General features: G+C 35.2%; 2 long non-coding RNA genes across 2 annotated transcripts; both read right to left on the reverse strand.

Annotated features, from left to right (window-relative positions):
* Positions 1 to 1,933: 1,933 nt before the first annotated feature.
* LOC111380046 lies at positions 1,934 to 4,929 on the reverse strand. Its single transcript, XR_002700130.1, has 2 exons — positions 4,388 to 4,929; positions 1,934 to 2,625 (listed from the first exon to the last, which is right to left on the reverse strand). It is a non-coding gene; the product is annotated as an uncharacterized LOC111380046 (long non-coding RNA).
* A 3,874-nt stretch (positions 4,930 to 8,803) lies between these two features.
* Positions 8,804 to 12,945, reverse strand: LOC111380044. Its single transcript, XR_002700129.1, has 2 exons — positions 12,573 to 12,945; positions 8,804 to 10,695 (listed from the first exon to the last, which is right to left on the reverse strand). It is a non-coding gene; the product is annotated as an uncharacterized LOC111380044 (long non-coding RNA).
* Between the last annotated feature and the right edge of the window lie 40 nt (positions 12,946 to 12,985).

Below are 12,985 nucleotides of genomic sequence, written 5' to 3' on the forward strand. Positions count from 1 at the left end.
ACAGAAATTGCATAGGTGACATATATATTGTAATAAATTTTTCATGTAATTCCTACGTGGCACCCTAGAAATAAAAATGCTAAAATGAGAGTTATGACAATGATTTTTATTAAAATGTTAAAATCATAACTTGCGATTTTAAGATTTTATGATGTGTAGTGATAAGCTGACATACCACACAATTACGTGGAAGATCTGTGATGACTGATAATTAAGCAGCTCTCATCAATTTGAGAGAAATTTGAAATAAAAATTAAAGTTCACTGACCCAATTGAAACTAAATTGAAGGGCAGTGATCAACCGAGATAAATTAGAAAATTTAGCAACTGAATTGGGATTTTGCTGAAAGTCCAGTGACCGCAGATGAAATTACAACCAATTTTCCGTGCAATATAAGTTGACAGGCGCAAACGCAAAAATCAAATGAGCGAGCCTAGACTGTTGTTCTCACTGTGTGTTGAATTTCAAATGGAAGACGATACAGGAGAGAGATCAAGCATCGTCATTGGCCTTATAGAGAATCGCGCTAAGGAGGTATTTTATCCTCTCTTTATCTCTCTATACGATCATATATATAGGATTTATTTATTTGGTAATATACCAGATGCAGAATTTATGTCATTATACCGCATTTTCCACTGAATCCAGGAATTCATTTATTAAATGCTTTGAATGCTCTCGTACAATTAAAATTGTGCTTATTATCAATACATTTATGATTGTAAAATTGCATATAAAAACGATTTTCATATCATCCACGTACTATTATACATTTTGACATTGTAATGCGAATTGTAATCTCCAGTAATTTTTTGTATGTATTTTGATACCGCATGGTACTCTGCATTTAGAATTTCATCCACTAAGTACTTGAATGTTCTCGTACAACTAATATTGTGCTTATTACTATTATATGTATTTATTGTTATGAAATTGCACATATCAAACTTTTTCTTATTATCTATGTGAATTTGCACATTTTGATGTATGTGATTGTAATTCGGTTGTAAGTTACAGCAATTTCATTGTATTTATTGGTAAGCCAATGTGTCTTGGGAAGTAGCAAACATTTGGAAGAAGAATATGTGAATTCTCTTCAATCTGTGAAAGAAGTATCTGTCAATCATCTTGAGCTTGTTCGACAACTTGTCTAAGAAGAATATGTCAATGCCAGTGGCATTGAACTTTTGAATTCCTTTCCTGTAAACTCTATCTATATGCATTTCATTTTTGTAGGTTTCGAATCCATTTATTTGCTGCATGTGAATTGTGTAGATGTGTATAATGATTCAATGAAAATATCGCAGTTCACCAAAGCTTTCTATAAAAATCTGTCGCAATATCGGAGCAGTTATCATCCTGTGAGCCTGTCATCACTCATTTCTACTTCTCGTTCTTACTGTGTTCTATAAAATTTCAGCCACCACAAGCAACCTCAGACGTGTCCACACCCCTTGGATCTATTTGTCTCTGTCAAACTTTGAAGAACCTAAGTGGAGAGAAGCCATGACTAAAGAAATCGATGCCCTCATTAAAAATGGCACAGGGGAGGTGGTTCTCTATAGTCCTCAACAAAACATTGCAGATTGCATAACGTGTTTGTCAAAACAAATGTAATCCAATGGGAGCATTGCTAGATACAAACCCTACGACCATCTGCCTTATTCCTACACTTGCAGTTAGTTATGGCTAGAAAGTTCATCGGTTAGACATCAAACATTTCTTTATGGTCGTCTCCATTTCTGCAAGTTCATCAATTAGTCACAGCTAGCAAGTTTTTTATTGCAGTTTACACAAACTTCTTTAAAATCTGTTAGCAAGAATGCCTACATATACACTCACACATGCCTAAAGTGATCCATGACCATTGGTGGAGATGGTTCAGTGAACTAATTTCCAAAAATCACAATCGGGGAGTGGATAACACGGATAAAGATAAAATTATCCCATAGTTTCGCATTTGTATTTTGCTTTTGTTTGCTTTGTATAGCGCAAATTTCATTTGTTTTGAATGAATGTACATTATTAGTGAATTCAGAAACTCTAGTACTGCCACATTGTTGATAAGATAAATTGACCTTTTTCTAATAACTTTAAAGATAAAAAAATTGTCAATATAATTCTGGCAGCTGACTTGGCTGCTGAAATTAATGGTACTATCTGCTTGGCAGGTAGGAGTGGCTGCATTTGACTTGAGATCAGCTTCACTGCATCTTTCACAGTACATTGAGACTAGTAGTTCATACCAAAACACAAAGACACTGCTAAATTTTTACGATCCGACAGTCATTATCGTGACACCTACTAAACTGGCACCTGATGGTATGATGGGAGTCTCCGAACTGGTTGATAGATTTTGCTTATCAACTAGAAAGGTATTGTCTTCCACGCCCCTCCCTCCTTGAAGAATTCATACTTGGCACCTTAGGAAATAATACGTTGTTGTTTGAATCTGCAGGTCACAATGGCTCGTGGTTGCTTTGATGACACCAGGGTAGTTACATAAGACATAATTATGCCATTTTATTCTCTTTATCAGATGCTTGGTCGATGCATGACTTCAACTTTGGATTCTTATCTCAAGGGAGCTGTGCTAGTAAAGAATTTGGCTGCTAAGGAACCATCTGCGCTTAGTTTAGATACTTATTACAAGCAATATTATCTTAGCTTGGCTGCAGCAGCTGCAACTATCAAGTGGTACTTCCCAACTCTGGCTTTTTTAAAGTTTGAAAAAAGATTTTTTATTCTTCAATATAGCAATCCAAAAGAGAAGTATTACATATTTGCTTTTGATCATAGAGTATATGACCCGCCGGGTTGTGCAGTATAATATGGCATTGTCTTTTGAATTGGACAGGACCAAAATGGGGAACAAGAACTAAACGGATACTTCATTTTTCATTCTTCTCTGATTTAGTTTTCTCATTGATTCAGTCATTAATAGCTTCATGGTGCAAGTCTAACTGGATCTTTTGAAATTGTTAGATTGAAGTAATTAACTGGTTGCTAGAGTTCATTCCACGTATGTATTGTATCACCTAATATGAGCCTCTTCTTAGCCTTTCTGTATGTTAGAATTCGGTTTTGGGTTGAATATTTCGGGATAGTACCATAACTGAGTCTTTGAGGAGTCCACCTTTCTGATCTCTCTGTTATGCAGTTATTACCTTGTTCCTTCATCAGAACATCGTTACACCTTTTACTCTTCATCTTTGAATGTCCCAAGTGTTCCCAAACTTTTACACATTCCTGGATTGCCTCTTTTGTCATATCCGATAGGTTTTGAGTTGAATTGCTTGATTGTTTTTTATGGGACAAGAGTCCCGAGGCTCTAAAAATGAGATAAAAAATCATAAACCATATAGGCTTTTTTTTTTTTTTCCTCTTCTTTTTTATTTAAATGTCATAGCCTAGTTCCTAAATCCTACTGCACATGGATATTTCTTGATACTCCATTCAGAAGCACTTAGAATTATTATAAACCACATTTCAAAGGCATTGAGTGTTTTTTATTTGTCCATAGCTTGTTGGGCTCATTGTCTGCTTTTTCTGTCCAACTGTAGAAACCATTTTATGTGCACTATGTTCCAAACTATTTGATTAGATCTTATGTTCCAAACTATTTGATTAGATCTTATGTTCCAAACTATTTGATTAGATCTTATGTTCCAAACTATTTGATTAGATCTTATGTTCCAAACTATTTGATTAGATCTTATGTTCCAAACTATTTGATTAGATCTTGTAATGCAAATTTCATCTGCATCATGCACAGGATAGAAGCAGAGAAGGGAGTCATTGTAACAAACCACTCATTATCAGTAAGTGTCCATCTTTGAATGTATTCCTCAGCCCATCATGATAAAATGAAAGCAATAAAAGAATAAAATCCCCCGGCGTTTCACTCCTTAAATACTGTTTCCTAGTACAAGAATGAGTGGAACCCAGATTAAATATCAATAGAAGTGGTTAGAAGTCAAACAAGCATTAGTACTAGTAACTTTGGTTTTACATCTCCTGCATGTTTGACCTCACCATGGCGAATTTTAATTTACTGAGCCATACGAGTGTACTCTATTAGTACAAGAATTCCAGCTAGCTGTGAAGAATTTTATGTCATTCATGACAGGATGTCGGGCTAGATCTGTTTTCATACTCTGTATGTGAAAATATTGCCTCCATAATGTTTATAATTGTTACGTATGTAGATAGATGCTTAATTATAAGGATTAATCGCTTGATTATAGGATTCCATAGTTAGAATAGTTTCCTAATTTAGATTTCTCTATTTGTATATATGGGTGTTTCTTCCCTATGATTGAATACAAGGAAAATAATTTTCTTTCATACTTTACATGGTACCAGAGCAAGGTGCGTAATTCATACCCGGTGTGTGTATTTCCGGTTCTGTTTTTTGGTGGCTGCGTGGAGTCCGATCTCCGGTGTGCGTGGCTTTGGTTCAGGCGGCCCTGGTCGAAGGTGCAGTTTAGGTTTTCTAGTTGGATTCTGATCTCCGGTGTTTAGGGTCTTTACCGACGAGTCTCTGGTCGGCGATTTGGACCCCGTCCGCTCAATTTCTTCCACTTTTCACAGTCAGTTGATTTCCTCTGCAGTTTGGGCAGGCTCGTTGACGGTTTCTAGTTGGGTTCATTTTGATTTTGGTGCGGTGAGCATGGATTTTGCAGACGAAATTAGGTCAGCGCGTGATTTGTTTGGAGAAGAGAGTGGTGCTTGATTACTTTGGGTCTGAGTGTGATTCTAGAGAAGAAATTGGGCCTGTTGTCTTACAGCTTATTGGGTTCTATATTCTAGTTGTTGGGTTGCTTTATTCAATTGGGCTGCATTATTTTGGGCTTCAATTAATTGAATAAGTGTTTGGGCTATTGGGCTTAACTAATTATTAGTTGGGCTATTAATTAGATATTGTTTGGGCACTTGTTGAATTTGGATAGTGCAATTTGGATCTTGTGCTTTGTTTCTATGGCTGACAAGCAAGAGGATTTAATCGTGACTGATGTCATTCCAGTGATGTCCAAAATCATGGAACATAAGTTAGTTGGTCCAAATTATTTAGATTGGTGTAAGACAATTTGGATTTATCTGCGAAGTATTTCTATGGACAATCACCTTACTGAAGATCCACCAACAGATAATTCTCGTCAGACATGGTTAAGAGACAATGCCCGATTGTTCTTACAAATTCGTAATTCCATTGACACGGAAATAATCAGCTTGATTAATCACTGTTAGTATGTTAAGGAATTAATGGAATATTTATAATTTATGTACTCTGGGAAAGGGAATATTACGAATTTATGAAGTCTGTAAAGGTTTTTACCGTGTTGAACAACAAGATCAGTCTCTTCATTCTTATTTTATGAATTTCAAAAAGATATATGAAGAACTGAATGTCCTGTTACCCTTTAGTCTAGATGTGAAAGTGCAGAAAACTTAGCGGGAGCAAATGGCTGTGATGAGTTTTCTAGCTGGTCTTAATTCTCAGTTTGGGACTGCTAAATCCCAGATTCTCTCCAGTGCTGAGATTTCATCCCTGCAAGAAACCTTCACTAGAGTACTTCGTACAAATACTGGTGATTCTGTTGCTTCATCTGTTCAGACTTCTAGTGCTCTTATCAGTCGCAATAGTAGAGGTAATACACGAGGCGGGAGCATAGGTAGTCGAGTCAATCGGAGTTAGAATGAAGGAGTTGTGTACTACTACTATCACGAGCCGGGTCATACCAAATACTCGTGCCGAAAACTACAAAATAAAACTCAGAAGTCTCACTCAGCCCATGTTGCAGCTACTACCTCTACACCCATCTCATTCTCTGGGCAAACCATTGTAGTTTCTGCAGATGAATTTTTTTTTTTATCTTGGCTATACTCTATAATTAACGATGATAGTGAAGTTAATTTTTATTCTCTCTTATCTGTCATTGACTGTAATACAAACACATGATTAATTACGATGAATTTACAAATTTACAAATCATAATCAAACACATCAATATGTATACTATTATCTCAATTATTCATTGGTTAGTTCCTTACCAATAATTCCATCTTCCAATATATTTTCAAACATATTCAATACATACGCTAATCAAATCATAATTCATGCACAACTCGTGCATCGCACATAACATAGACTAGTACTTAAATAAACATGCAACTCAAAATGGGTTTTCAAGCGAAATAGGAACTTTAAAACACGTCAGTGATGGTAAAGGCACATTTTTTGCGTGTAATATTATTTTATTAAAAAATATGTGATTGAAATAATGTTAAAACACTGTTAAAAAATACATTTTTTTCCCCAAAGAATGGGTTTCAAACAAGGGCTTAATATTTTTGACAGATTATCAGCTGTCAAGATATAATTGGCAATTAGACAAAAGCACAAAGCAATTAGCTAATACAGTATTGCCACCTGTACATCTGTAAAAAATTTGTACATTTCTCCCTTACGAGGAGCTTAATTCATATTAAATACACAATGTCTATAAATTTTACTGAAATATATTTGTTTCTTCGGTACAAGTACTTTATTATTTTTTCATTTGTTTTCGACGTCATACGCAAAATTTAAAACTGCTTGTAAAATGATCAAAATTATTTGAAAACAATACAAAAAATGTCCGAGTAGAGGAATATTAAAAATAACCTGCACAATTTATTAAAATATACATAAATATTCAAGGCTCTTACTAATTTATTTATAACTACACTTAGCCCTTGTTTGGTAAGGATTAAAATTAGGTTTTTAATAGATTTTGATAAAATGTGTTGTTGAAAAGTTGTGAATTCCATAAAATATAATTAATTGTTAACTTTAATTTATATTAAAATCTGAATTTTAATTTTTATCAAACATGGGCTTATTAACAAAATATTATAAGGTAAGACAAATCATACTCGTTTGGACATTCATGCACAAAAAGGGAAAAATTACACTTTTGATCGCTTAATGTGTTATTCAATTATCAAGTTAGTTATCTACTTTTAAATATGTTCAACTTTAGTCTTTCCCTACATTTGCAGTTAGCATTCAACAGTAGAATTGAACAAAATTTGTTATAACGTTATGTGACTCATGAATATAAGATTCAAGTCGAGTATTTGACTACCATTTCAAGTTGACATATAGAACTTTGTTAGAATTCGATAATCTAGAAGCCCACTTTATGAGAGTAAAGTTTGAAGAATATCCATTGTTGTGTTTGATAATGCTAGCTCGGTCATAATAATGATCAGTTGATAATCAACACCATGAAATCTTGCATCTGTTGAAAAGGTTCCAATGGAGTAAAGGGAAGTATGTTCGTTGACTCACTTGTAGCCTTCCAACAATGTTCATAGGATAGCCATAGCAAAGTGACAACTCGAAAGTATATCCCTAACCGACAAGGGAATAAACACAATCATATCTATGCACCTCACAACCTCCATATAACATCGATGAGACTTAGGAAAGCAATTCGACTAGGAGTTAGAGGATCCATAATACATGCACCCTCCTTGCCTCAATGAATAATTCAACTATGACGGTCAAGTAACAACTCAATAAAATTTTAGACATATTTTACAGTAGACAATTGACCAGGGGCGGACCTAGGCGGGCGAGGGGGGATTATAGGGGCAATTCACCCTCTAGATTTTGGGGATTTTTTTTTTTTTTTTTTTGCTTTCTTTTTTTTTTTATAATTTTAGACATATTTTACAGTAGACAATTGACCAGGGGCGGACCTAGGCGGGCGAGGGGGGATTATAGGGGCAATTCACCCTCTAGATTTTGGGGATTTTTTTTTTTTTTTGCTTAGCTTGCTTTTTTTTTTAATAGAAGATACCCTGTAAATTTTATTTTTGACCCCCTAACCCAAGTCGTCTGGATCCGCCCCTGCAATTGACTATACTATTAACGAACACAAATTTGCCTTTTGTATTGAATCCAAATTTCCATTTTAATCGTGTAACCTTCACTAAATTTTTAAATGGTCTCAATTGGATAACTAAACTTCAGTTTAGTTTCAAATCTTATCACTCTATTATTATAAGCTCCCAAGCTTACAGAAATTGCATAGGTGACATATATATTGTAATAAATTTTTCATGTAATTCCTACGTGGCACCCTAGAAATAAAAATGCTAAAATGAGAGTTATGACAATGATTTTTATTAAAATGTTAAAATCATAACTTGCGATTTTAAGATTTTATGATGTGTAGTGATAAGCTGACATACCACACAATTACGTGGAAGATCTGTGATGACTGATAATTAAGCAGCTCTCATCAATTTGAGAGAAATTTGAAATAAAAATTAAAGTTCACTGACCCAATTGAAACTAAATTGAAGGGCAGTGATCAACCGAGATAAATTAGAAAATTTAGCAACTGAATTGGGATTTTGCTGAAAGTCCAGTGACCGCAGATGAAATTACAACCAATTTTCCGTGCAATATAAGTTGACAGGCGCAAACGCAAAAATCAAATGAGCGAGCCTAGACTGTTGTTCTCCCTGTGTGTTGAATTTCAAATGGAAGACGATACAGGAGAGAGATCAAGCATCGTCATTGGCCTTATAGAGAATCGCGCTAAGGAGGTATTTTATCCTCTCTTTATCTCTCTATACGATCATATATATAGGATTTATTTATTTGGTAATATACCAGATGCAGAATTTATGTCATTATACCGCATTTTCCACTGAATCCAGGAATTCATTTATTAAATGCTTTGAATGCTCTCGTACAATTAAAATTGTGCTTATTATCAATACATTTATGATTGTAAAATTGCATATAAAAACGATTTTCATATCATCCACGTACTATTATACATTTTGACATTGTAATGCGAATTGTAATCTCCAGTAATTTTTTGTATGTATTTTGATACCGCATGGTACTCTGCATTTAGAATTTCATCCACTAAGTACTTGAATGTTCTCGTACAACTAATATTGTGCTTATTACTATTATATGTATTTATTGTTATGAAATTGCACATATCAAACTTTTTCTTATTATCTATGTGAATTTGCACATTTTGATGTATGTGATTGTAATTCGGTTGTAAGTTACAGCAATTTCATTGTATTTATTGGTAAGCCAATGTGTCTTGGGAAGTAGCAAACATTTGGAAGAAGAATATGTGAATTCTCTTCAATCTGTGAAAGAAGTATCTGTCAATCATCTTGAGCTTGTTCGACAACTTGTCTAAGAAGAATATGTCAATGCTAGTGGCATTGAACTTTTGAATTCCTTTCCTGTAAACTCTATCTATATGCATTTCATTTTTGTAGGTTTCGAATCCATTTATTTGCTGCATGTGAATTGTGTAGATGTGTATAATGATTCAATGAAAATATCGCAGTTCACCAAAGCTTTCTATAAAAATCTGTCGCAATATCGGAGCAGTTATCATCCTGTGAGCCTGTCATCACTCATTTCTACTTCTCGTTCTTACTGTGTTCTATAAAATTTCAGCCACCACAAGCAACCTCAGACGTGTCCACACCCCTTGGATCTATTTGTCTCTGTCAAACTTTGAAGAACCTAAGTGGAGAGAAGCCATGACTAAAGAAATCGATGCCCTCATTAAAAATGGCACAGGGGAGGTGGTTCTCTATAGTCCTCAACAAAACATTGCAGATTGCATAACGTGTTTGTCAAAACAAATGTAATCCAATGGGAGCATTGCTAGATACAAACCCTACGACCATCTGCCTTATTCCTACACTTGCAGTTAGTTATGGCTAGAAAGTTCATCAGTTAGACATCAAACATTTCTTTATGGTCGTCTCCATTTCTGCAAGTTCATCAATTAGTCACAGCTAGCAAGTTTTTTATTGCAGTTTACACAAACTTCTTTAAAATCTGTTAGCAAGAATGCCTACATATACACTCACACATGCCTAAAGTGATCCATGACCATTGGTGGAGATGGTTCAGTGAACTAATTTCCAAAAATCACAATCGGGGAGTGGATAACACGGATAAAGATAAAATTATCCCATAGTTTCGCATTTGTATTTTGCTTTTGTTTGCTTTGTATAGCGCAAATTTCATTTGTTTTGAATGAATGTACATTATTAGTGAATTCAGAAACTCTAGTACTGCCACATTGTTGATAAGATAAATTGACCTTTTTCTAATAACTTTAAAGATAAAAAAATTGTCAATATAATTCTGGCAGCTGACTTGGCTGCTGAAATTAATGGTACTATCTGCTTGGCAGGTAGGAGTGGCTGCATTTGACTTGAGATCAGCTTCACTGCATCTTTCACAGTACATTGAGACTAGTAGTTCATACCAAAACACAAAGACACTGCTAAATTTTTACGATCCGACAGTCATTATCGTGACACCTACTAAACTGGCACCTGATGGTATGATGGGAGTCTCCGAACTGGTTGATAGATTTTGCTTATCAACTAGAAAGGTATTGTCTTCCACGCCCCTCCCTCCTTGAAGAATTCATACTTGGCACCTTAGGAAATAATACGTTGTTGTTTGAATCTGCAGGTCACAATGGCTCGTGGTTGCTTTGATGACACCAGGGTAGTTACATAAGACATAATTATGCCATTTTATTCTCTTTATCAGATGCTTGGTCGATGCATGACTTCAACTTTGGATTCTTATCTCAAGGGAGCTGTGCTAGTAAAGAATTTGGCTGCTAAGGAACCATCTGCGCTTAGTTTAGATACTTATTACAAGCAATATTATCTTAGCTTGGCTGCAGCAGCTGCAACTATCAAGTGGTACTTCCCAACTCTGGCTTTTTTAAAGTTTGAAAAAAGATTTTTTATTCTTCAATATAGCAATCCAAAAGAGAAGTATTACATATTTGCTTTTGATCATAGAGTATATGACCCGCCGGGTTGTGCAGTATAATATGGCATTGTCTTTTGAATTGGACAGGACCAAAATGGGGAACAAGAACTAAACGGATACTTCATTTTTCATTCTTCTCTGATTTAGTTTTCTCATTGATTCAGTCATTAATAGCTTCATGGTGCAAGTCTAACTGGATCTTTTGAAATTGTTAGATTGAAGTAATTAACTGGTTGCTAGAGTTCATTCCACGTATGTATTGTATCACCTAATATGAGCCTCTTCTTAGCCTTTCTGTATGTTAGAATTCGGTTTTGGGTTGAATATTTCGGGATAGTACCATAACTGAGTCTTTGAGGAGTCCACCTTTCTGATCTCTCTGTTATGCAGTTATTACCTTGTTCCTTCATCAGAACATCGTTACACCTTTTACTCTTCATCTTTGAATGTCCCAAGTGTTCCCAAACTTTTACACATTCCTGGATTGCCTCTTTTGTCATATCCGATAGGTTTTGAGTTGAATTGCTTGATTGTTTTTTATGGGACAAGAGTCCCGAGGCTCTAAAAATGAGATAAAAAATCATAAACCATATAGGCTTTTTTTTTTTTTTCCTCTTCTTTTTTATTTAAATGTCATAGCCTAGTTCCTAAATCCTACTGCACATGGATATTTCTTGATACTCCATTCAGAAGCACTTAGAATTATTATAAACCACATTTCAAAGGCATTGAGTGTTTTTTATTTGTCCATAGCTTGTTGGGCTCATTGTCTGCTTTTTCTGTCCAACTGTAGAAACCATTTTATGTGCACTATGTTCCAAACTATTTGATTTTCCTCTTCTTTTTTATTTAAATGTCATAGCCTAGTTCCTAAATCTTACTGCACATGGATATTTCTTGATACTCCATTCAGAAGCACTTAGAATTATTATAAACCACATTTCAAAGGCATTGAGTGTTTTTTATTTGTACATAGCTTGTTGGGCTCATTGTCTGCTTTTTCTGTCCAACTGTAGAAACCATTTTATGTGCACTATGTTCCAAACTATTTGATTAGATCTTATGTTCCAAACTATTTGATTAGATCTTGTAATGCAAATTTCATCTGCATCATGCACAGGATAGAAGCAGAGAAGGGAGTCATTGTAACAAACCACTCATTATCAGTAAGTGTCCATCTTTGAATGTATTCCTCAGCCCATCATGATAAAATGAAAGCAATAAAAGAATAAAATCCCCCGGCGTTTCACTCCTTAAATACTGTTTCCTAGTACAAGAATGAGTGGAACCCAGATTAAATATCAATAGAAGTGGTTAGAAGTCAAACAAGCATTAGTACTAGTAACTTTGGTTTTACATCTCCTGCATGTTTGACCTCACCATGGCGAATTTTAATTTACTGAGCCATACGAGTGTACTCTATTAGTACAAGAATTCCAGCTAGCTGTGAAGAATTTTATGTCATTCATGACAGGATGTCGGGCTAGATCTGTTTTCATACTCTGTATGTGAAAATATTGCCTCCATAATGTTTATAATTGTTACGTATGTAGATAGATGCTTAATTATAAGGATTAATCGCTTGATTATAGGATTCCATAGTTAGAATAGTTTCCTAATTTAGATTTCTCTATTTGTATATATGGGTGTTTCTTCCCTATGATTGAATACAAGGAAAATAATTTTCTTTCATACTTTACATGGTACCAGAGCAAGGTGCGTAATTCATACCCGGTGTGTGTATTTCCGGTTCTGTTTTTTGGTGGCTGCGTGGAGTCCGATCTCCGGTGTGCGTGGCTTTGGTTCAGGCGGCCCTGGTCGAAGGTGCAGTTTAGGTTTTCTAGTTGGATTCTGATCTCCGGTGTTTAGGGTCTTTACCGACGAGTCTCTGGTCGGCGATTTGGACCCCGTCCGCTCAATTTCTTCCACTTTTCACAGTCAGTTGATTTCCTCTGCAGTTTGGACAGGCTCGTTGACGGTTTCTAGTTGGGTTCATTTTGATTTTGGTGCGGTGAGCATGGATTTTGCAGACGAAATTAGGTCAGCGCGTGATTTGTTTGGAGAAGAGAGTGGTGCTTGATTACTTTGGGTCTGAGTGTGATTCTAGAGAAGAAATTGGGCCTGTTGTCTTACAGCTTATTGGG

Source organism: Olea europaea, unplaced genomic scaffold (assembly GCF_002742605.1).
Source record: "Olea europaea var. sylvestris unplaced genomic scaffold, O_europaea_v1 scaffold2087, whole genome shotgun sequence".
Lineage (NCBI taxonomy): Eukaryota > Viridiplantae > Streptophyta > Magnoliopsida > Lamiales > Oleaceae > Olea > Olea europaea.